The following is a 24,135-nucleotide window of genomic DNA, read 5'->3' as shown; positions in this document are numbered from 1 at the left end:
ACCATTACCATTAAAGTATTTAATTCATAAACAACAATAACATTTATACTAATAAAGTAATTTGTTTATAAAATTATTACATTTTAATTTAGTAATAGTTTTGTATGCTTATCTGAGGGTATGCATAAAATTTAATGCTCATGATCACATGTATTTGTATTATAAATAATCTATGTACAGATGTGTAAATTTAATACTAACACATAGCAAAACTAAAACTAAAATTAAAACCAATATATATATAAATTTAAAGTAAAACTATATATATATATATATATATATATATATAAATCTCTATTACAATTTTATGTACTATTATTTGCTTTATACATAGCTGTATATAAAGTAAAAATTAAAAGTACAAGTACATTATCTACATCTAGAAAATAAATATAATACAAATTAACTCAGTACATTCACTTACACTGTTAGTAAAAATATTTACAGCCTAAAATTACAGCAAACAACTTCATAATTCCTAAAATTCCATGGTTATTGCTTTTTAGATTTCCTGCATTATGTTACAGCAATTTATGAGAATTCATCCAGAACTATAAATATATTTTGGTGATATGTTTAAAATTATTTTAAAATGAATTTTTAAACATCTTTAGTTTATTCCTATGAAAATTGTTGTCATTTGTTACCTTTGTTCATCAGAGCATGTTTGTAACTTACACAATAGTATTTTTTATTTATTCCCTGACTAGAATAAATGTAAAATCTACTTACATTTTGAATGTTCAGTAGATAGATTGAAGCCAGATCCTGTTTTTACTTGATCTTTGGGCACTTTATATGTTTGAGTGTTTGTAATACCTAATAAGTTTTCAGACAGGTTCTTGTGAAAGTTCCCTGCTATTAGGTGAAATGTGTCTGTTTTTACATAAAATTGTTCAATTTCAAAGAGGTAGAGAATAAACATCTAGGAAGAGTACCGACTGTTAGCTGTCACTTATCAAATTCATTGGTTGACAGGTACCCCAGTATGTACTTGTAAAATACATAAAAAATATGATTTAGTGGAAAAGAACCTTTGGAGATGGGTATCAAATGATTTCCATCATTTATGAGGTTTACATTATAATACATGCTGTATAATACAGTAAGATTAGAGGTTTAGTTTTTCACAGTTAATTACAATCAACAATTCTGTTTTAGAACTTTTTTATTTGTTTATATAAAAATATTTTTAAGGTTATAGTCAACAGTATACAGTTGCATCCCTACAATTTGCAGAAACAGCTAATAGTCTTAGCTAGTAAAATTAATTTTAAAGATAATAAATAAAATAAAACTATTGACAATAGTAAATGAATTGATTTATTTTGACAATTTTTAAATTTTGACATCACAAATTGAATTAATTTTTTTGTTACTTGAAATTAGTTCAGTATAAATATTTTTATAATATAGCATTAATGTTAAAAACATTTTGTCACATATGAACTGCAGTAGTCGTTTTAGGTTTTGGCAGGGTTGTTTTTAATTATTTTTTTAAGCTAATGGTCTAACATAATTTTGATGCTGTGTTACAACTTTTGTGTATTTTTATTTTTTAAGAAATAATTATTTCTCTTATATGTATTATTGTGGTGAATATATAATATAGTATGACTGTAATACAATTATAATATATCAAATTAAAGACTATATATAAGCATTAAAACCAGGAATGGAATTAACAGAAGGGGAAAATTGGGAAGTAGGGGAGAATTTCATTTTCTGTGAGAAAAATCTACTCTCGATCAACATTATAAGAAGAACAATGAAACTGAATATTCTATACATATTATATTTATATATTCTACAATGATATAAGAATATATGAATGTAAATAGTAATAAAATGGCAATTAAATTCCTAAGAAGGAAAAAAACGATTTAAATTGACAATTTAAGATTTTATTTTATGATCGATACAAAAGATATATAACTGGAAAAAATATGTAATTAATGTAACTTAGAGAAAATAACAAACAAAACTACAAACAATAAATAACAAACATAACTACAAAAACACTGCACTATTATATTGTAAATATATTTATTTTTTGTCATGCTCTTATTTTACAAGTCAAATATACATAAAAAAATATAACAGTGGATATGCTTTTTACAGTATTCAACAAAATATTATATGCACAAACTACTGATATTTAAGTTTATATAGATGCAAAAGATACTGCTATTGAAGTTTATTCAACTACAAATGTATTAATTATGTAATGTAACATTAATATATCTACAAAAACATTTTTTATGCACAATTTTCCTTTATATTCCGTGAAGATAAAAATAAACTTTTAATATTTATTATTTTTAGGTACTTAGGTATAGCAGATAATGAATGAATATAATTACTGTCAATAAAATCCATTAATAGTTTGATTGTAATTGCGATACCATTAATATATATACATATATATTTCTAACATGTATTTATTTTTGAAAAAAAAAAATTAATTTCTTCTGAACCCTGTAGTGGGAGGAGGTCCAACAGCAAAGCTATCAGATGGAGGAGCAGTCAGATCCATACCAACTGGCTGACTGGATGCTGTAAGGGGTATATATTGTTGGTGCATTTCAGGTAGGGGATTATCTACCTTGTCATTCATATCAAATGGCAGAATCTGTTGGGGTACTTGATTATCTGGTGTAATTCCTGTAGATGCATATATTTCTTTTAACATCATCAACATTGTGTCTTCCGATTCCCTACAAAAAAAAAAAAAAAATAAATAAATAAAAAACCTTCTTCTATTTAAAATCAAAAGATACTGAGTAAACTAGTCAATTACTGAAAGCACAACAGCTCTAAAGCTCTTATCAACCATAGTTTGAAAAAATGAATAAATATTTTGCTTTCAAAATGTTAAAATGTACATTGTTAAGTGTAATTAAACGTCTTTTAATATTAAATGTTAGTAGCATATGAAAATAACACTACTGATTAATGACAATAACATATACTTTGTAATGCCATCAACTAAAACTAAACAATTAAAATATATTTTTAATTTTAAAAAATGTTTATTATTTTTATAAATACATAACCAAAGTGACATACTAATGTGTTCCAAACAGTACAAGAATGTGACTTTTGAGTTACAACTTAACTATCCTATGAATAAAATTTTTAAATGTAAAATGAGACCCATAAGGTCTATATCGACCAGCCCCCTTGATTAATTGTGACCAAATTTAAAGTACAAAATAAATGAAATGAAATTAAGTACACATCAACACCCTATGTTCAGAAATCATGATGCCAAATTTCATCCAAATTGATTCATCAAATCTGGAGATAAAAGACAGACACCGAACGCCAGTCTGGAGAGCACAGACCCATGCATACATCCTTTTAGAATTTTTAATGCTAAAGTTGTGTTTTTATTTTGGCTAGATGGTAATGAAATGTCAGGATCTGTAAAAACCCAACATACAAAATTTGGCCTGATTAGCATACTTTTGCTTATGAGGGCTATTTATAAATTAACTTCTAGTCGAGTAATAGAAATAAAAGAAATTGAAAAATTACTATATATAAAAATTGCATACACAATTATATTATTTCTTAACATAGTGCTCACCCAAATTCAAGCACTTATGTCAGTAACGATGAATGGGTGGGTTCATAGTTACTTTTGAAATGTTGAGTAGACAACTTCTTCAACTTTTTTCATTTGTGTAGACTCAAATTCTTCAATTTTGTGAAAAGAAGAATATCAGACTGTCAAATCAGGGCTATAAGGAGGATGGTAAAAAATCTGTCACTTTAACTTATTTAGTATCCTCTTAGTGCTAACAGCAATGGAGGCTGTGCATTGTCCGGCAAAAAATTGATCCCATTTGCTAGCATCCTTTGCAATTTATTCAGTACTTCTCTCCTAATCTTTGTCTACATTTCACAATGAACATCTCTGGTTATTGTTGTACCTGCTTCATAAATTCTGCCAACAAAATTCCTTTATGGTCTCAAAACACAGTAACCAACATTTTTTTTGTTCTTAAAAAAATAAATTGTTCTTAAATTAAAAATTAATTTGTTTGAATTTTTGGGCTTGTTTGGTGAGTATAAAAGCATTACTGTTTAGACTGTTCTTTTATTCAATACTGATGAAATGAATCCATGTCTTGTTCCCAGTAACAATTCTACAAATTAACTTCAGTAACTAGTCTAGAAATTCACTTCCTTTATACTGATACTGCTGAAGAAAATTCAATGCTACTCCAATTCTTGTTGTTTTGTGGGCATAAGTTGTTTCTTACCCAAAAATTTGGATTTTGTTGCCAACAAAAACCCAATCTGTCTGTAACAACTCCGTAAAGAGTGGACTTGCAAATGTTCATATTAATGTGCATGTTCAACATGCACGTAGTTAGCAATATAAATCTGCTAAGCTTAAATATATATATATATATAATCAGTTGCCATTTTGTATCAATTGAGTAGTAAGTGTTGAAATAATGGAGGCAATTATTGCAAGTATGTAGCATCAACTGTTTTGTTTTTTTACTAGCAAAAGGAACATCTGCAAGTCCACTCTTTACAGAGTTGTTCAGACAGATTGGGTTTTTGTTAGCAACAAAAACCAAATTTTTGGGTATGAAACAACTTATAAAAGCCCACAAAACAATAAGAATTGGAGCAGCATTGATTTTTCTTCAGCAATATCAGTATAAAGGAAGTGAATTTCTAGACTAGTTACTGGAAGTGATATTACTAACTACTATGTGCATGTTGCTACAGAAATTGATTTTTATGTAAGCCCTAACCGGAGGTTTATTTACAATACACTTTATTATATACATAACAGTTTAATAACATATTGTGTAGCACAGTATAACTTCAAGGACAAGTAAAAAATGATCTATACTTTCACCACAACACACCTTTAAGGTTGTCATATTGCCTTCAGTGTATATGTGATTAAAGTTGGTACGACTGCGGTCACGTGTGCAAAATTTGTTCCCGATTGCATAATTTGCCTTCTGGTTTTTACAGTGTAAACATGTCCACTCTGCTAGCAGTTTGCACCAAAGATGAACAACAAACAGGGGTCTGATTTCTCTGGTCAAAAGGTGTGAACGGGGCTGAAATTCATCGTAGACTTTATCACAATATGGGGAGAATGGTTTATCAAGTAAATGTGTTTTTTCGTGGATTGAGAGGTTTAAAAGTGTCTGGATGAGTGTGATGCATGAAAAGTGAGCAGGACAATTGTCCTGCTCACTTTTCAACCTCCACCACAGATGACAAGATTCAACAAGCTTGAGAGATGGTTCTGACGAATAGGCGAGTTACCATCAATGATGTAGTCTTCTTTGAACACCAATCCATAGTTCTGCCTATCAAATCAAACATGATGGCTTGGCTTTAGTAAAATTTGTGCGCGATGGGTAGAAGACAGCTTACTGCAGAACACAAGCTCAAACATTTTGACATCTGTCAATTCTTACTCGATCGCTTCAACAAGGAAGGCAAGATATTTTTGAGCAGAATAGTCACCACCTGTGATGAAATGTGGGTTCATCACTATGAGTCAGAATTGAAATGACAGAGTGGAGTGGAAACACCCTGGATCACCAATGGAGGAAAAATTCAAGATTGAACAAATGGCGGTAAAGGTTATGTTAATAATTTTTTGACACAAAAGGGCCTACATTGGAACAATTCATGGAAAAGGGAACTAAGATTACAAAATGTGAGTTACAGTGAACTGTTGGAAAACAAGCTGAAGCCAGCAATTCGCAATAAATGCTGAGGTCTATTGTCAAAGAAAGTATTATTATTGCATGACCAGGCTACACACAGCTTGCCACACTGTTCAAACCATCAAGTTGAATTTTGAAGAACTGGAACCCTCCTTACAGCCCAGATACTGCTCCCTCTAACTTGCATCTGTTTGGGCTGATCAAGATGCTTTAAGAGGTTGTCAATTTTCCACAGGGCAAAGTGCATTGACAATGGAGGTGACAATGTAGAAAAATGATGTTGAACCTCTGTGTAAATAAATTGTAGAACAAAAAGTTATGTAATTTTTCAGTTGACTGTGTTTTTTTCTGCAAAGTGAAAATGCTAGCAATAATTATTACCTATAAATATATGTAGATATTAGAACCACGATAATAGTAGTTAAATTATTTTGTTTTACATTTTACAAACATTAATATTTTTCTTATAATTTTGATATAAGTATGTAAGTAGTATTATATACCAGTTAGTTGGCCTATATAAAGAATAATTAACTTACCAGTAACAAACATGACTGCTTAATGCAAATATATATTCATTAAAGCTCTCTAAGGGAGCTTCCTGCAATACATAGTCAATACAACGTCCTCCATTAAGATCTCCAACTCTCAATTCTAAATTTGAGTCTTCAAGATTGTTATCTTGCAAACAGGCATCATCCCCATTATCAGATGACTGTTGCTTCATTATTTGATCTTCTAACACCTAAAAAAATACATGCTGTAAAACATTTAATAAAAATATGATTTATTTAAATAAAATATTTATCTACAGTAAAGGAAAAAAAATTGTAAATTAAATTTATTGATTGGTATGTGTTGCACTCATCTTAGGTAAAAATACCCTACCACAGGTTGGTGGGTAAAATAGACAATGAAGCACTAACCTCTGAGTGGGTTAATTTTTCTTGTGATGTAACTAAATTGATTTCTTTTACTGTCTATCATTTCCTTGTCAATTTTTTCACAATTTAAGTTCTACGCATCTATAAACCTTCCTTGGTCCGTGAAGAGAATGAAGGAACGTGTGGACTCAGTGTTACAAGTGATCTGGTGGAAAATTATTAACCTGTAATCCTATTCAGAATTGTTTCATGTCAGGTGGTAGCTAAATATATCCAAGGACTGTAATAAGCCTACTACTGGATAAAGGTGCTCTTAGGAAATGCCAAAAATTCAATTTTATTATACAATTCACTCATTGTTCACAACAGTCTTTTCTTTACTAATAAAGATTACACTAACACAAAATGAATAAATAAAAGAACATCATACTATATAAAAATATATATACATATATATACAAAATGGTTTTATCTAAGTTTTTTTTTTGTCCAAATTACAATATAAATCATATTTCATTACTACTACTTTTCTTAAAACTAGTTTTTTTTTAATGAAAAATAATGAATTCAAGGTCACTTACAGTTTAAACTTAATGTAGCTAATGAATAAATTTGTTACAATGAACATTTTTTTTAGAAAGTGAACACAATGGTAAAAAACCTATTTAATATCATTTTTTAAATAATACTACTGAAATGAACAATAATAATATAAAAAAGAGAACTATAATTAATGTTACACAATTAAAAAACATATATTTTAATAATGATTTTTTATATATGTAAATGTGTATGTAGTGGTTTGGTTAGTAAATTTGTTTTTTTTACAATCATTAGAATTAATTACGTTTAAATTACCTTGTCTACTTCTTGTCCAATATCTTCAGATTTATGGAACATAGCCAACTGGTATACAGTGTTCCAAGTTGACTGAATAGATTCCATTAGCCTTTGTTTTATAGCTGCACCAACATGTGCCATCGTATCTTTTAATTCTGTGAATAAAAAGATAGAGGAAATAAGCCATTAAATACTTCAATTATCAGCATGACAGTATAGTATACCTTTAATGAAAAAGGTATCACAATATATTTTATCCATGAATCCCAGTCAGGCTTGTAATTTTCCAAATACTATGAAATAAATTTTAAAAAAAAGGGACTACAACTGAGATTAGCCTGTATCTACGCTAAAGATAATGTTTTTCTCAATTTTAACCAAAGAAAAATCTACTTGTCATTATTTTAACAAAATTTATAATACACGCAATGCCAACAATGACCAATAATGAAATCTTACTGTTAACAAACACTTATCATACCTTTGTCATATACATGGTTAAGTATATACAGGCTTTTTGTATATTTCTCTGGAATGTAGCACTTTATGGCAGAGAAACATGGATAGGAAAAGCAGAAAGTAAAAGAACAGAAATTTCTGAAATATATATACATGAGAATCATAAAAATCAGGCTTGGGTAATAAGATTCAAAAAGAAGATATTATAATAATGAATGGAGAGGAAAGACATTTATGGTAGTATTGTATGAAGACAATTGTATTGGTGAAATATATATATAATGATATCCAGGATTAGTTACCGTAGAGCATATACCCATTCTAATTTTTACAAGTCTTAAACAAGACAGAATGCATCGAACGAACTGAACTACCTATCGAAATAGGTAAAGTTGAGTCCACCATGCAACATTAATGCATAATAAAAACACGAAAACAAAAACATCAAAAACTTAATAACACAAAACAAAACAAAAAACTTAAATCAAAACAACAACAACAATAATACAAGAAAGGAAAAGACAAGCAGGATCCTAAATTCCTTCAGCAACTATTTCTTTTGCTAAATAAACTATAAAGTTTTCTACAATTGCCCACTTGGCCTGGTCCTTCCAATTTACATGGAGATCCAACGCCGAACCAATAATATCAAGCTGAAAAATAGTCTCCATCTGTATTAACTTGTACTTAAGAGTATTCGTACAATACATGGTAGGCATCATCCAACTATCCACACTGTGGACATATTCCTGAATCCACCAAGCCGAATCTCTGCATCTGTCCCCGAAGGCACCATGCCTAGAAAGAAATTGCATCACATACAATTCAGTGTACCCAAGAGGCAAACCAACAACATCTGGAAAGAGACCGTATGTATAATGCCCAACCTCTGTCTCATCCCACCTGGCCTGCCACAAAGCACTGCCAAACTGCTCAATCTCTCCAACTTTCTCAGAAGACTTCTTACAAACATAATGCTATTGACTTTCTGACACAATCAAATCAATCGGTTTCACACCTGCAATCACCAAGATTGTTTCCCATGAAATCGTATAGTAGCCTCCTATCACCATTAACAATATAAGGCATTGAGCCCTATTAATATACCCGATATACCCTTTTAAATTTTAACCTACCCACCCAAACAGGCACCACATACAGCATAATTGCCTTGCAAATGCCCTTATACAGGATACTCACGGTCTTAAAGTTAAGACCCCCAGTCAGGATTGACCACATGTCGAATACCAAAGAAGGCATTAACATGCCTTCTACACGATGCATTGAAGTGCCTCTTAAATTCCAATTTCTCATCAAGAAACACCCTGAGGTACTATTGAATATATTTTATACACTGGCCTTACAGAGGCCAATATAAAATGTATACTATATAAAATGTATAGGCCAGTGGTGAGGCTCGCTGCCTCACCACCAAATGGCCTTTGAGGAACATCATCATGGTCTTCTCCGTGCGCTGAATGTCATCTTATGTCGGTCATTCCACAGCTCAAGTAGCCTGCAAGCCTGGGTGGCTCGGAGTTCAATCTCCCTCCACAAGCATCCTTTGATGCTACACCCCCTGGGCAACCTCAGCCACAAAAAAGTCAAACTCCACCACCCACAACAAAGGACCTAACACCCTGCCCTGAGGACATCCCTTGGACAGCATCTTGCTAACCTCATAGCCACCCTCGTGGAGCAGCACATCTCGGTGTCTAAAGTAGCTTTGCAATACCTGCAATTCACTTACAGTACACCCTTGTTTCTGTAATTGATAAATGGCCACTATAGATTGTTAAAAGTACTGGAAAATCCCCAGGACATAATCCACTGAACTGGAAGACAGAATTCAATACCTTAAGCACTGTATCCTTTCCAGGATGAACCTGTACTGGTTCTTTTCCATCAAAAGACCCTGCAAAATGAACCTCTTGTTTATGTGAAGATACATCTTCTTTTTGAACATCTTACCAAGAACTGGCACAAACATTAGCGCACAAGACTACACTTCATTTACATTCAAACATATCCTATGAAGTAATACCTTACAGTGGTTCCACAGGTTCCAATTATACGTCTGTCAATTTACAATAATATGAAATAATTACAGAAAAATTTACATACAGTAACAACAAAAAAGTCTACATGGAGTAGGGCCTATTAAACAAAAATATTCATAAAGTCAGTTGTAGGTAATAAAATACAGAAGAAAAAAAAACATGCGTAATTACAAAATATAAGTAATTACATGAGTCTTTGTTATTACAAAACAAGAAGTATCAATCTTGAAACCTACCAAAAACACAATAAACAAACAAAGAAAAAACTTACTACAGTAAACTGCAAAATACATGCCTCATGAACGAAACTCGACTGTAAACAACACATATATAATCTCAATGTGCAAATAGTTTGTTTTCATTCTGTAATTTCAAAAATCCTTGCTAGAGTACAGTGATAAAAACTACTCAGTGAATGGTTTACAAAACCCTAGGCACAAAAATAAGCTGCAAAAGCTTTTATACAGAATTAAATTCAATATCCTGAAAGTTTTGAGCTTTGTACATTAGCGTATTACAGTCAGCCTGAAAGTCTTCGGGCTTCAGCTTCAATGTGTTAATATATAGTAGTTTAGTTTCTTATTGGATTAACAATAATTTTACTATTCTGTAAAATCAGTAAATATATTACTGTTAATTATCTGTAAAAGTGAAGTTTTTAATCCAGCTCCACAATTACATCAAAATCAGGTTCATAAGAAGATTCTGAAAACAGATCGGATGGATCGGTTTTCAAATTTATCAACTTATTTTCAACTGCCACCCCAATATAACATCTTTTCTCAAAAATAATTCTCTACTTTTTAATGAGTTTTTAAATTTTTTTCAATTGTCAGCGATACCCACACTATATATATCTTCTAACAATTTTTCCATGTCTTTTATTTTACATGTTTTGTTATTACACACTGTATTACCCTTTAATCTGGTTCCAGACAATTTCTATCAAATTTAATGTGCAGTGGTAGGGAGGAACCGTAGAACAATATACCTTTTTCACAGGTAATTTCATCCATGACAAATCTTTTGAAATGGGATTTGTGTTGACTATATCAACTAATTAAATTTGTCAAAAACAATATTTCTGCCCTTTAACCATAAAATTATATCAGTCTTCAACCTGATACATCCACTTTTTACATTATGGAATGACACATTGTCCATGACTACTACTGCACTAAGACAATCGCATTTCAATAAAATTTCACTACTACAAATAACAGCTAGAACTGTGGTAGTTCTAAGACAAAACACACTTTAGATGACTAGGATTAAAATAAATAAAACAGCTGATTGAGGAAATAGGATGATACTTTGAGATTACCACAGAATATGAAGAGGAATGGAGAATAGCATTAAAACAGTTAACTAGTGTTTGTCAAGCAGTTATAAGATCTTTTACAGACCCAGAAGTAGATTATGTCAACAATCCAGTAAGACTGGTATATACATTTAACTCTTAGAATGTGAGATACACAAACACATTTGGAACGAACAATTTTTAGATATTCTAGTCCAGATGAAGATTGTGATTGGGTAAGCAAAATTCTATGTTTTGCTAAAAATGTAAAAAATCAAACACCAAAACTCGAAGATGTTATGGTGGGCTAGATCAGTTTTGCCATAACTTTAAATAAACAAATTACTAAATAAATAGAAAATTGTTGGTAATGGTTTTATACTAAAACTTACTAAATGCATTCGCTTTCGACCTTTATGATGTGGAATAAGAACTGGTTGAACATTGACTAGCTCCGGTAATATAAGTGTTTCAACTCTATATGCAACAGGATCAAAAGGATGGAAAATATTATATAGAATGCTGGGCATGTGGGAAGATGGAAATCTTCACCCAAAGAATCAATACCTCTAACGGTCACAAACATTCCTGAAATATAAAAATTCATTAATTTTACATTTTATCATTGACAATACTACCTATCATTAACCCCTTACACTTGAAAGTTGCATTTTAATAATTAGATATTTCAATAAACAAAACAACAAGAAATTTTTTTTGTTTTCATCTAAAATTACAAAATTCCTTGTTAAGAATTCATCATTTGATGGTTAAACAAACTCAGGCAAACATTATTATTATTATTATTGTCATTATCTAACAGGTTCATTGAAATGAATGACATGTATTACTCATTAGCCAGATGTAAAATTTACATTTATTGACTTTTTGTGCTGTTATTATATACTATTTTAAGGCTTCCACCACGAGAAGGCTCCCAAAAAGGATTCTAATCCAAAAAGGATTATTTTAAATAGTGATTTAAAATAATTTAAAATAATTCCAAAATATTTGCAATAAATTGAATTCAGACTTCTCAATTTAGCATTTATTTTAGAGACTGAAACACTCTAAAAAAGTACAGGAAAACGATAGAAAAAAAGATCCTAAATCTATTTTTACACAATTTAAAGAAGATGAATGTAAATTATCGCAAACACAAAGAAATACAGACTCAATATGACAAATATTTTAAGTTTGTTAATTTTACATTAACATGTATTAGAGCACATGCAACTGTATAATAAAAATAGAAACAAACTTTAGCAGTGCTAGAATCATCTTCTATTAAATCCTCTGACAGAACCAGTTTCTACAAGGATGTCAACCTTTTTCAATCTTTTTAATTTGCTGAATTTCAGTCACATTCTATTAATAATAGGCAAAATTAGTCTCAAATAGGCAAAACAAATAATAGTATTGAAAGTACCATGACAGATTGTTTACCATGGAATCAATAAGGTGCTTACCAACTGAAACTGGTGTGTGTATGTGTACAAATATAGAACCAGTATAACAGACCAGACCCACCAGGTTGGTCTAGTGGTGAATGCGTCTTCCCAAATCAGCTGATTTGGAAGTCGAGAGTTCCAGCGTTCAAGTCCTAGTAAAGCCAGCTATTTTTACATGGACTTGAATACTAGATCGTGGATAACGGTGTTCTTTGGTGGTTGGGTTTCAATTGACCACACATCTCAGGTATGGTCAAACTGAGAATGTACAAGACTACACTTCATTCACACTCATACATATCATTCTCTGAAGTATTATCTAAACGGTAGTTACCGGAGGCTAAACAGGAAAAAGAAAAGAAAAGAAAAGTATAACAGACCAGGGTAACGGGTTTTTTCCAATTAAGAAGTATGAAAGGGAAAATAAAAAAGAATCTAGAAGGAACTAAAAGGGATTCTGTTCTTAAAATAACAGCTCCATTTAACAATTTGATATTTGAAATACAATGACACCTCCAAAAGGTCTTGTTTGACCAGAAGGATTACCAAACTGGAATAAGAACTTATAGAAAAACTTAAGGTGCAGAAAATAAAAATTGTTTTAACAACAATTAACAGGACAAGGCGGGTACTGCTCCTGAAGGTATAAATATTGCTGCAGAACAGTGGACAGGGTCAGTAGTTCTGAGAGGCCGTGTTCAGCATAGCTGTGATAACATGGTATCAGTAAGTGTATGGTAATGAGTGAAGAATACGTCATGAGTATTCCAGTGTGCACAGTGGGTGAATACAAGAAGTATTCAGTGAGTTATTAGTAAACAGTGGTGAAAGTGACAGTATTCTATTCATTCATAAAGTGTAGAGTAGTTCTTTTATAAGTATAAAGTAATAATAATTGCAGAAATGAACTGTTTGAACTTTAGACTTTTCTACTGTTATCTTGTTACTGCAATATTAGTTTCTATCAGTCATTAAAATGTGTTTAGTAAACTGGACTGTATTTGGCATTTATAATTTAACTGACATCATATAACATCATATAAATCTTGTCTTTTATTTGAATTAGTATTCTGTAGGTCATACTTATTTATTGTCATCATCATCACCATCATCATTATTTTTTCTTTGTATGTTTTTAGAATAATTATATTTATAAGAATTTTTACATTGTTAATGTCTCAATATCCTAGACAATGACGAACTGTGAACATGCTTCTATATATACACACATACAAATTGGAAATATCTAAATACAAATTCAAAATTCACAAATTATAAAAATTTATTTTATTGTAATTATAGAATTAAATACAACTGAAGATCAGGGATCCTGCAAAAATTGATGCTAGGAATTAATATGGTAAGTTTAACTTACCTATTTATTGTGTTTTGGTGGTTTAAATTTCATTTAATATTTTTATTAGCAAAGTGGTCAATATGTTATTGTGTAACTAGTTCCCATGGTGAATGCAGTTGAAATTCACTTATTGAACTGTATCTTAACTGAATTCGATTGGCTGGATACTGGGATACTAATGTAAAGCAGTAAGTTTGGCTCAATGAAGAGGCAATGATATTTACTTCACTCCTCAGAAATATTCCTCATTTTAGAATGATACAATACACCTGGCATATAAAGTTTTTTAAGTCATTATGCAAATTTTGAGAGTGACTGGTGATTAACATATGTACAATAGTTTGGTTGTAGAACCTAATATACATACATTCCCATTTCATAACTTATAAGAGTATTATCAAAAAATTAATGGTAAGAAAATATTACCAATAGGTGAACCAAGTGCAAAAAAGGCTTTTGGATGGAAGTCCAGCTGTGGGTACGAAATGAAAGGCTGACCGGTTCCATCAGTACCAGTTGCAACGTAACTCAAACCACGATTCAACTGATTTTTTTTAATTTCCTTAATTTCTACTTCATTAGTCTCCGTCTGAAAAAAGTCACCTCAATAAATGAAATGGATTAGATCATACCTACAACAAAACTATATTAAACTTATATTAAATACTTGTCTATTTTAAAATTGTACTAAGAACAACAATTAGCTTATTTTAACTTGACAGCAATTCATATGACTGAACTCTCACAAATTTCTACTGTTTTTTAACTTTTAAGTATTTACTACCTGGCTTCCACTACTGATGAAAAATAGATTTTTAGCATTTACTTATATGTTTCTATTTCTGTTATTAATTTCATGTTTATTTGATTAAAAGATATTTCTTAAATTTTATAATTACATAAGTATTTTATGAGTGTTGATCCACTATGTGTTTATGGAATTTTACAATTTACTACTCGTTTTCTAAATACTGCAGTCAAATACTTTTACTTTTAGCTGCCTTCTTTACTAATTTCAAATCATTCTGATTGGAAAAATAGTATCTAATGTTTGTAATTTTTTTAATTTTATTTTGAAAAGGCCAGAAAACTATGTTTGTGTACAAACCAGAAGCTATTATTTTTCCATTCAACTGGTACAACCAAATGAGTTACAAGGACTTAAGAAAACCACAAATTGTAATGACTGATTCTGTGATACAATCTAAATTTTTACAAATTCTTCTTAATTTAAATGAAATTAAATTCACTCTAGCATTCATATTAAGGAAATGCTTTAGGTTTTAAATAATCCGGATTGTTGAAACATCATACAATTTTTTATGTGAATATGTTAAAGTTGAAGGGATATTTCAATTTCCTTTCAACAGATGTAGCTAATTCAATTAATAATATAGAGAATTACATAAAAAAGAAATGCAAGTAGTCATAAGAAAGAGGGAATCTAACCTCTGGAAAATACAGGTGACTGATATACAGTACTGCAAAGATGCAGTACCATCTTTGGGAATGAACAATTACATAGAGTGACACTAATGTAACAGATTACATTTATAAAACCTCAGTATCTTTTTTTGAAATTTTAAGGACAGTTTAGCAACAGAAATTTAATAATCACTTGATACCTTGATAATACATAGCATGGACAAAAAAATGACACTTTTGATGGCAGTAAAAATGCTAATAAAACTCCTTACACATTAAAGTTGCAAATTTGTTAATGAAGAAGAGGAGGACAATTCAAGAAGTAGAACAATGAAAAAATCAGCACATGAGACTGCAGATCTATGAATTTGCAAAATCTTTATCTATTATGGCAATACAGAATTACAGAACACAGAGTATCAATTATAATAATTGTCCAAGGTAATCTTTTTGACAGTTCTACTGGACCGATTTTAAAGGTTTTGCTATAATTTGAAAGCTTTTCACAAGTAGAATTGCAAAAATCTAAAAGTTCAATTTCTCTGGAAACTTTCTAAGAATACTTGGAAAACTTCTTAAGTCTTTAACCTTAAGAGATATTGACTTGGGACCTTGATTCTACGACACAGAAAACTAGAGAAAAATGATGTTCAAACATAAAAAACAAAAACATTGTCAAAATGTTTTTTTAAAGTTTGGAAAACTGTCTGTAGTATGATTTAATGCAGAGTACTTTACCCAAACTGCGAAGACATGGTCGTATGGTCTTACTACGCCCTGTTTGCAACAGCAGCTCCAGCCAACATTGAAGCCGTGCAGTGCTGTTTCAGCTAAGTTGAGTTGTTTGTCAGTTTCTTGCTAAGGGTTTGAATTTTTTTTATTTACTCAGTTCTTTCCAGAACTAATTAAACCTTTTTAATAGTACATGTGATTAACAGTGTACAATACTTAAAGTATTTAACAGCTCTAGAGTTCCTAACATAAATGGTTTTTTATTTTATTCAGCCTACATTTTGTAATTTTTTTTGTTGTAGGCTGACATGTATTACGACTCCACCAACTATACGACCAATCGTTGGAAAATGCTTAGTCAGGTGTATTTCTTTTTTTCTATACAATTCTTAATCGTGCTGTAATGAATTGATCTCAAATCATTCATGAAGTGATTAACAATTGGAATGAATATTTAGTTTTTATTCTAGGTTAAGCTTTCATTTAGCTTTTAATTTACCAACATTCCGTAGAGAATTCCCCAGATTATTTAAGTCTTGTCTATTAATGGTGAATATGCCGGTAATGTAGAGATTGTGTTCAGCAGAAACATTTTTCCACAATTTCAGTTTTGAATTTTTTATCAGACTTTAGAAGTTTACTCAACAATTGGGAATGGCTCTATTTAAGATTCTCAGGCCACAGAGATCCCCTATCTCTGTGGCCTGAGAATCTTAATAATTCCTTAATAATGATGCGGATCTTCTGCAACTGAGTTCCCTTGTGGTAGTTTGAGTCTTGGCCACCCAAAAAAACAACAAAAATGGAAAACAGGGTCAGTCATTGTGAATTAATGAAAAACTGCTAAAAAGTAAAATGTAATCTAGATAAAAAAATTAAATGTTAGGCACAAAGCCCTAAATGACATAATGATGAAAATAAAGTAGGTAGACACTCATGTCTTAATCACATCTGTCAGTTTTATAGTGTAAAACATTTTCTTGTAAATGAATTTTCTTGTGTAAATGAATACATTTTAAGAAAATACATTCTATATAAGATAGAATGTATTCTATGTGTTAATCTAAAGAAGTTAAACTGAACCATATCTTTATTTCCTCATTAATTCAACAACTCATGAAAAATAAACCTGAGTTTTCAAAAACTTTATGGAAAATATTATTTCAATAAAAAATTCTCTGGCATTTGCTTAGATGGGAGCAAAAATGACTCGCTCTACCAGGTTATGGACCTTACTGTTTTAGAATTAATGAAGCAATATATCACCACACTGGAGAACAGCACCTGACAATGGTAAGCAGTGCAAAAATGCTCAATTATACTCCACCTCCCCACCGTGATGTTTTGTTACCATGCAAGTTCAAGCACCGAAACCAGAAAAACAGAAAGAATCAACATTCTTAATCCAAATTTAGAGCACATGGTGTGCTTTTATTCTCATAAGGAGATCAGAGTAGGAGAATTGACATCCCACTGCAAAACACACAAAAATAATTTTTTATTTACAGTTACAGACTGGAAATCCAGTCTGGTTAAGAGTAACCCAGTTAAATCACTATCAGAACCACCTTTCAATTTGTAATGAATTCAATCCGTTTTTGAATCCAGGAAAGTTTATGCAACAGTACATTTTTGACGCCTACATAAAAATTGAGGCAACAGATGAATTACATAAGACAGAATCAATCTCACCTTAGCATCAAGAAGTACAAGGGTCTCATGGTTGAAACCCAGAATGGTAAGAATAACGAAGATTTGCTTCCTAGAAAAACTTTCAATGTCATCAGCATTTCAAGGTATTGTATGAAATAAGATTCAGCACTATTAAAATGCAATGGCAGTAGTTAAAAATTATGATAAGCCTGATATATTTTGTTACCATAATGTATAATCCAAAATAGAAAGAAATCTCGGAAAATGTGAATGGTCAATCAGTAGTAGAACATTGTCCTGATTTAGTAGCGTGTCTTCAACTAGAACTGATAGCATGCTTTATCAGTGCATCACTTACTGATCAGCGATATAAAAAAAAGAAAAGATTTTTGGATATGTGATGTAACCAGAGTCCATGTAATTGAATCTAAAAAAAAAAGACGACGGCTACTTCATGCCCACATCCTTTTAATTATGAAAGAAAATAAACCAAAACTAACAAAGAAAATAGATCGGTTTGTATCAGCAGAACTTTCAAACCCATAGAAATTTCCAGCTTTACATGGAGTTTCTGTAAAACTGATGGGTTCATGGACCATGTGGTGAAAGCAAGCCTAATTCACCCTGAATGAAATAATGGCTAACAAAAATGGTTATCCTTCATATCATCAAGGGAACAAACAGAAGCAAATATTTGGTTATGATATGGACTAGCAATCGCACACTTTTGTTAAATTACTGCTTCATCTTCCTTATGAACAAAAATTGTTTTCCATCCAGATAATTTAAACAATGATCCCAGCACAATAATTTAAAGTGCTCAAAGATACACAATGCTTACAGCATGGTTCAAGTTGAATATGAATAATGAAGATGTACAATCCATTTCATTAGTGGAACCTAAAGCATTTTTTATTTAATCAAGGAAAAAAGATATAAATATTAAAAAACATGACTGTCAAAAAAAAAAACATTGCAAACATTGCTCTTTAATATAGGATAATTACAGTGTGCGGGTGATAATTTTGTATATAGTATTTGTATGTAGTACACTATTCTTTTCAAAATTTTTAAATTTATTTACATATATATATATTTATACAGCCTATGACACTCAGTAATTTAAGGATTCCATCACAGGGTCATACATTTAAATTGGTTCAGCTATTGAGTTGCTACGATGGAACAAACATACATGCATACACCCTAATAAATACATTGCATTCCTTTTTGGGCAATCATGTAAAAAGGGAATGGCATTCATGAAAACGTGATGGGGATGATGTAATAGGAAGAATGCATTCATCAACCTTGGCTCTGATCTTGAAAGATATTGTTTAAGGCTACTGCTGCTCCATATATCTGGGGCTACAAGTTTTCAAGACTGAAGAAGAATCAATGATGTTCTATGCGATAGTTTGCAGAAATCTGCAATAAAAAATGATAAAAGCTCGAAAAAAATCTTAAGACGAGGCAGTAGTTTGTAGCATACCATGACAACTAAGAAATTTATTCACCTATATTCTTATTTTTGCATTACCACCTAATACAAAACAGTTGTTTGAAAAATATAAACACCACTTTTCAGAAAATTTTGCAAACAGACATAAAAATGGCCATACACTAAATAGTAAACAATGCCAGTACTTAACATTAAAAGGAATTACAGCTTTAGAAAAACTAATAGCTTCTGAAATGGCAAATAAACAACCCCGAACAAAAAGTAGGGTTTTTAACTATTATGCTGATAACCACCACCAATCAAAAACTTCCAGAGAGATGTTTTTATCGATTGTGTTGGAGACAGTGAAACACTTACTTATACGAAACCTCCATATAATACTATTTGTGGAGAACAAAATACAACTTTACCTGTTGCATCAATGGGAATCGCTGCTAATGTACTAAGGTGGAAAACATATTTCAATAAGTTCAAATGAGTACCCACTTTAACTGAAACCTCAACTACAAATATTAAGTTTGATTCTTTTGATCCAGAATTAATTCGATCTAGTAAAGCAGCAATTTGGGATAAAGCTATAATGGCTCCCCGGTTTTGCTTTAACTGCAGCTGATTGACTACTGAAAGAAATTACCAAAAATCTGAACCCTTGAGGTAGGTAATTTTACTTAAACTTTGTGTTCTTGATCGTAGTCTGTATATGTTAGCTTTAGAGGACCTGGCAGTTAGGTTGGTAGCAGGTTTTATTGTTGCTGCTGAATAATTTGATTCCCTGAATTTCAGGTCGAGAGAGGATTGCCTCATGGTGGAACAGAGAATTAACAGGTCCGAAACAGGCTGTCAGTCATTTATGGAGAGCATCTCAGCATAAAGGTGATCTGGAATGGCAGATAGTCCTGGTTGCAGAATATAGAGATCGAAAATCTCATTATTTTCATAAGGTCTACACAGCAAAGAGGGATTCCTGGTGTTCCTTTGTTTGTTAGTGAACAAGAGAGAATGGATAAGGGGTGCTGTGTATAAGGTTTTAGGATATAGATTTAGAAAGGATGTTCTTCAGTCTGCTCTCTTGACTCGGCATGGTGTAATATCAGATGTTCTGAAATTTTATGCAGACAAACAATTTGCTGCCTGACAATGAAACGGGGGAGACCACATATCATCTGTGGTTGAAGCATGAGGTTGCTCTATTTTTCAGGAGTACATTGTCTTTGGAGATTGCTGAAGCCAAAGTGCATCTGGCTATTTATAATTTAGGCAGGGGTAAAGGCCCTGGACTTTAACGGGATAACTGCAGAGCTCCTTGTTCGCTTGTTAGAGGTAAGTATGAGAACTATCACGCAGGTATTTAATAAATTGTCTGGCAGGTGCTTCCCTGTATGTTAGGAGAAAGGGATTGTTAAATTACTGTTTAAAGGAGGCAGACAAGGATCCTACTATTAGTTCATCTTACAGGCTCCTGATGCTGCTGTCGGTTATTGATAAAATCTTTGTATAAATGAGAGGCTGACAGCGCATGGGTTATTTTGATGGAGAACCAGTACAAGTTTCGTCCAGGAAAAGGTACAAGAAACAATTGATGGTTTACCAGAGAATATTATAGAAACATCTTCCTGTATTTTATTTGACAGAGATATAACCAAAGAAATATTTATGGCGTTAACTTAAATGTTTCAAATTGTTATGAAAAAAAGCTAAAAAGAGCCATTCTTTCCAAAAAATTTCAGATGTAAACAACTTCAATGAGAATGAGAATTTTTTTAGGACTAGCAAGCACATATTTAAGTTCCAACTTCACTGATTCTGATAGTAGAGAAAATACTGAAGAATATTACCTAGCAGAATTTCTAAATGTGCAAACTCCTTCAGGAATGTCTGTTCACAAACCATAATTAAAGGTAGGAGCTGTCATCACGCTTTTACGTAATCTTAATATAGAATGAAGTCTGTGCAATGGAACAAGGTTAATAGTAAAAGAACTACAAGTGAATGTGATTATTATGGAAGTAATAACTGAATTGTCATCAGGTGAAATGGTTTCCATTCCCTGAATTGATCTTGCACCTATATATACCAAAATTTTTTGGTAAAAACAGTTACAACAGTAACTGTTTACAACTGATAACAGTTTCCTGAAAAAATTGGAATTGCAATGACAAATCAATAAATAACAAACTCAAACAGTAGAGAAAGTAGGTATTTACTTCCCGAACTGGTGTTTAGCCATGAACAGCTTCATGTTGTGTTGTCAATGTAAAAGTTCAAACTGCCTACAAGCCAGAGCAAAGCAAGTTATTTCTGGATTCAGAAAAAAATAAAGAAATATTCCAGTGTAACTAAAGTACAACATAAAATGCAGATATAAATTAATATTGTAAATTAATGAGTAATAAAAAAAAATTTAATTAAGAAATAATAGTATGCATCTTCAGACAGGAAGGACTATTTTAAAACTGAAACTAAAGAATAGGATCTTTAGATAAACCACAGTCACTTGCATGTTATGCATTTTCTATCAAAGAATACAGCATATATTGCATCGAATGAGGGGAAAATATAATAAACTGTGTATTCTAGTGCAGATTGTATTTTTTCTTGCAACAGACCTTATTGCCAGTATTTGTATATAATAATTGTAATTTGGAAAAAAAATTATACCTTTTCACTATCGCTTTCCACTGCTTCACTATTTGTTTGCTGTGTGTCAGTTTGAAGAACTTCACTAGTTGTTTGTGGAGCATCAGGTTTTTGATTACACAACATATCAAAAAGTATCAAGGATTCTAGACTGTGTCCACCTAATGATACACCCCCATTAAACTGGGGATTACGAGTTCTGAACAACTTATACAATCTGTTCAATTCATTTCCAACAGCCTGTACAATTGTCTGAAACAAAAAATTTTACACAATTGGCTGATGGCAATGATAGTTATGAAACAGATTCATTGTAAGATTTAAACTGCAGATAATAAAATACCACATGATCAAAACACGAGTGTTACTAACTCTTCCTAGAAATTAAAACTAAATTTTGTACATTACAACTCATCACAACTACACTACGCTAAATGTTCAGCAATAAAAAATCGATACAGTAAGACCCAAATTAAAGGGGTTTGGCTACCAACAAAGAACAGAAGAAGAGTACCTAATGTTTTAGACTTCAAAGAGTATAAATATCATAGTATGTACATGTTTACGTTTTTAATATTCAAGGTGTTACATTTAAACGTTAATTGTGAGAGGCTGATTCAGTGCATCCTACACTCTTCAGATCAATCTTAATCTCAAAAAAAAAATTATATACTAGTACTATAATCTAATATGATATGATTTCATTCTATTTAAGACACAATATGATTTCATCGTATGGAAGACAAGAGAAAACTATTCTGTAGTCCTGTAAAAAAACTGTTACCAATATTGAAAAACAAGAAAAATTATGTTGTTCGTTTAAGGAACCTAAAACTTTACGTAAGACTTGGACTAAAAATTTCAAAGATACATAAAATTCTAGAATTTTTCCAATCTCCTTGGATACTTATGTACATTGACTAACAAAACACATCAAGCAGAGGTTGGTAACAATGTCTGAAGACTTTTCAATTTATGAACATTGTGGTGTACAGCAAATCCTTAAAAAATATACAAATAAAATAGACTCAATCGGTGATTGACAAATGTAAATTGGATAGGTTATAGTGAAACTGAGAGTCAAGGCCTGGCACATCTGTAACACAGAGGTTGTGGAGATGAGTCTGAAGAAAACAGAAATATTTCTAAATTATCCGATCTACATTGGGTTTTTCGTACTGAACATTAGTAAAGAGATTGTACCAATTCTATTATGATTACATGGTGGAAAAGTACGGTCATAACATAAGCTTCTAATGACTGATACGGATAGTTTAATGTATCATATTATAACCGATGTTTACAAAAATATCATTCATGACATCGATTGGTTCGATACTTTGGACTAGTCCCGTGACCATGAGTGTTTTAGTAATAAAAAAAAAAAAAAACTTTGCAAATTCAATAAAAAGATGTGCTTTTGATTGTTGTTGCTCATAAAGCTATGAGTTAAAATAAAGCTCATGAGTTGTTGGAGTATGTGCTAAGATGTATAGCATTCTTCAGCGTTAAAATAAAGAGAAAACTGTTGCAAAGCGTGTTCCTAGGATATATATGTCCATGATGGAAGATTACGAATGAAATGCTGAGGAGATCACAGAGATTCAAAAGAGCATAAAGAAAGAACATGCGCAGCCATGCATCCATCTTGGTTTGAGTCAAAGAGAACAGATATAAACAAAAATGTTTAAATATATTGCCAAACTCACCACCAAACTAGTTAACAAAATATCTACTAGTGAAACAATCAAACCGGGTAAGCCTAACAATGAAGTTGAATCTGCAATTGCAATAGACCACCCATATCATGCAACGAAAACAAAAAGCATTATGAATAAGAGGATGACATGCATGCACGATTATCAAATTAGAATGATGAGAAAAAAGAAAATAATTGACTGAACCTGCCAAAGATGTTGCAAGTATTTACTTACAACCTTACATGCTTCAGTATTGAAGTGGATGCAAACTGAAGGGCTGTACCACCGATTTACATTACCTTCTGAATTACAGAGGTGGAAATGCTGGAGCTTAATAGGGTTACACTTACATCTAAAAGACTTATGTTATCACCAGGACAGTATAGTTCACCTGCTACAATAGAAGAGGTGCTTATGACCAACAGGAAAGCTGCAGGCTGAGGCATAGGTGAAGAATA

General features: G+C 31.4%; 1 pseudogene; it reads right to left on the bottom strand.

Annotated features, from left to right (window-relative positions):
• Positions 1-295: 295 nt before the first annotated feature.
• Positions 296-24,135, bottom strand: part of LOC142325774 (triacylglycerol hydrolase DDHD2-like) — a 42,483-nt pseudogene continuing 18,643 nt past the window's right edge.

This window comes from Lycorma delicatula, chromosome 5, assembly GCF_047948215.1.
Source record: "Lycorma delicatula isolate Av1 chromosome 5, ASM4794821v1, whole genome shotgun sequence".
In the NCBI taxonomy this organism is placed as follows: domain Eukaryota; kingdom Metazoa; phylum Arthropoda; class Insecta; order Hemiptera; family Fulgoridae; genus Lycorma; species Lycorma delicatula.
Note: the sequence above shows the minus strand (reverse complement) of the source record. Positions and strands in the feature narration are given on the sequence as shown.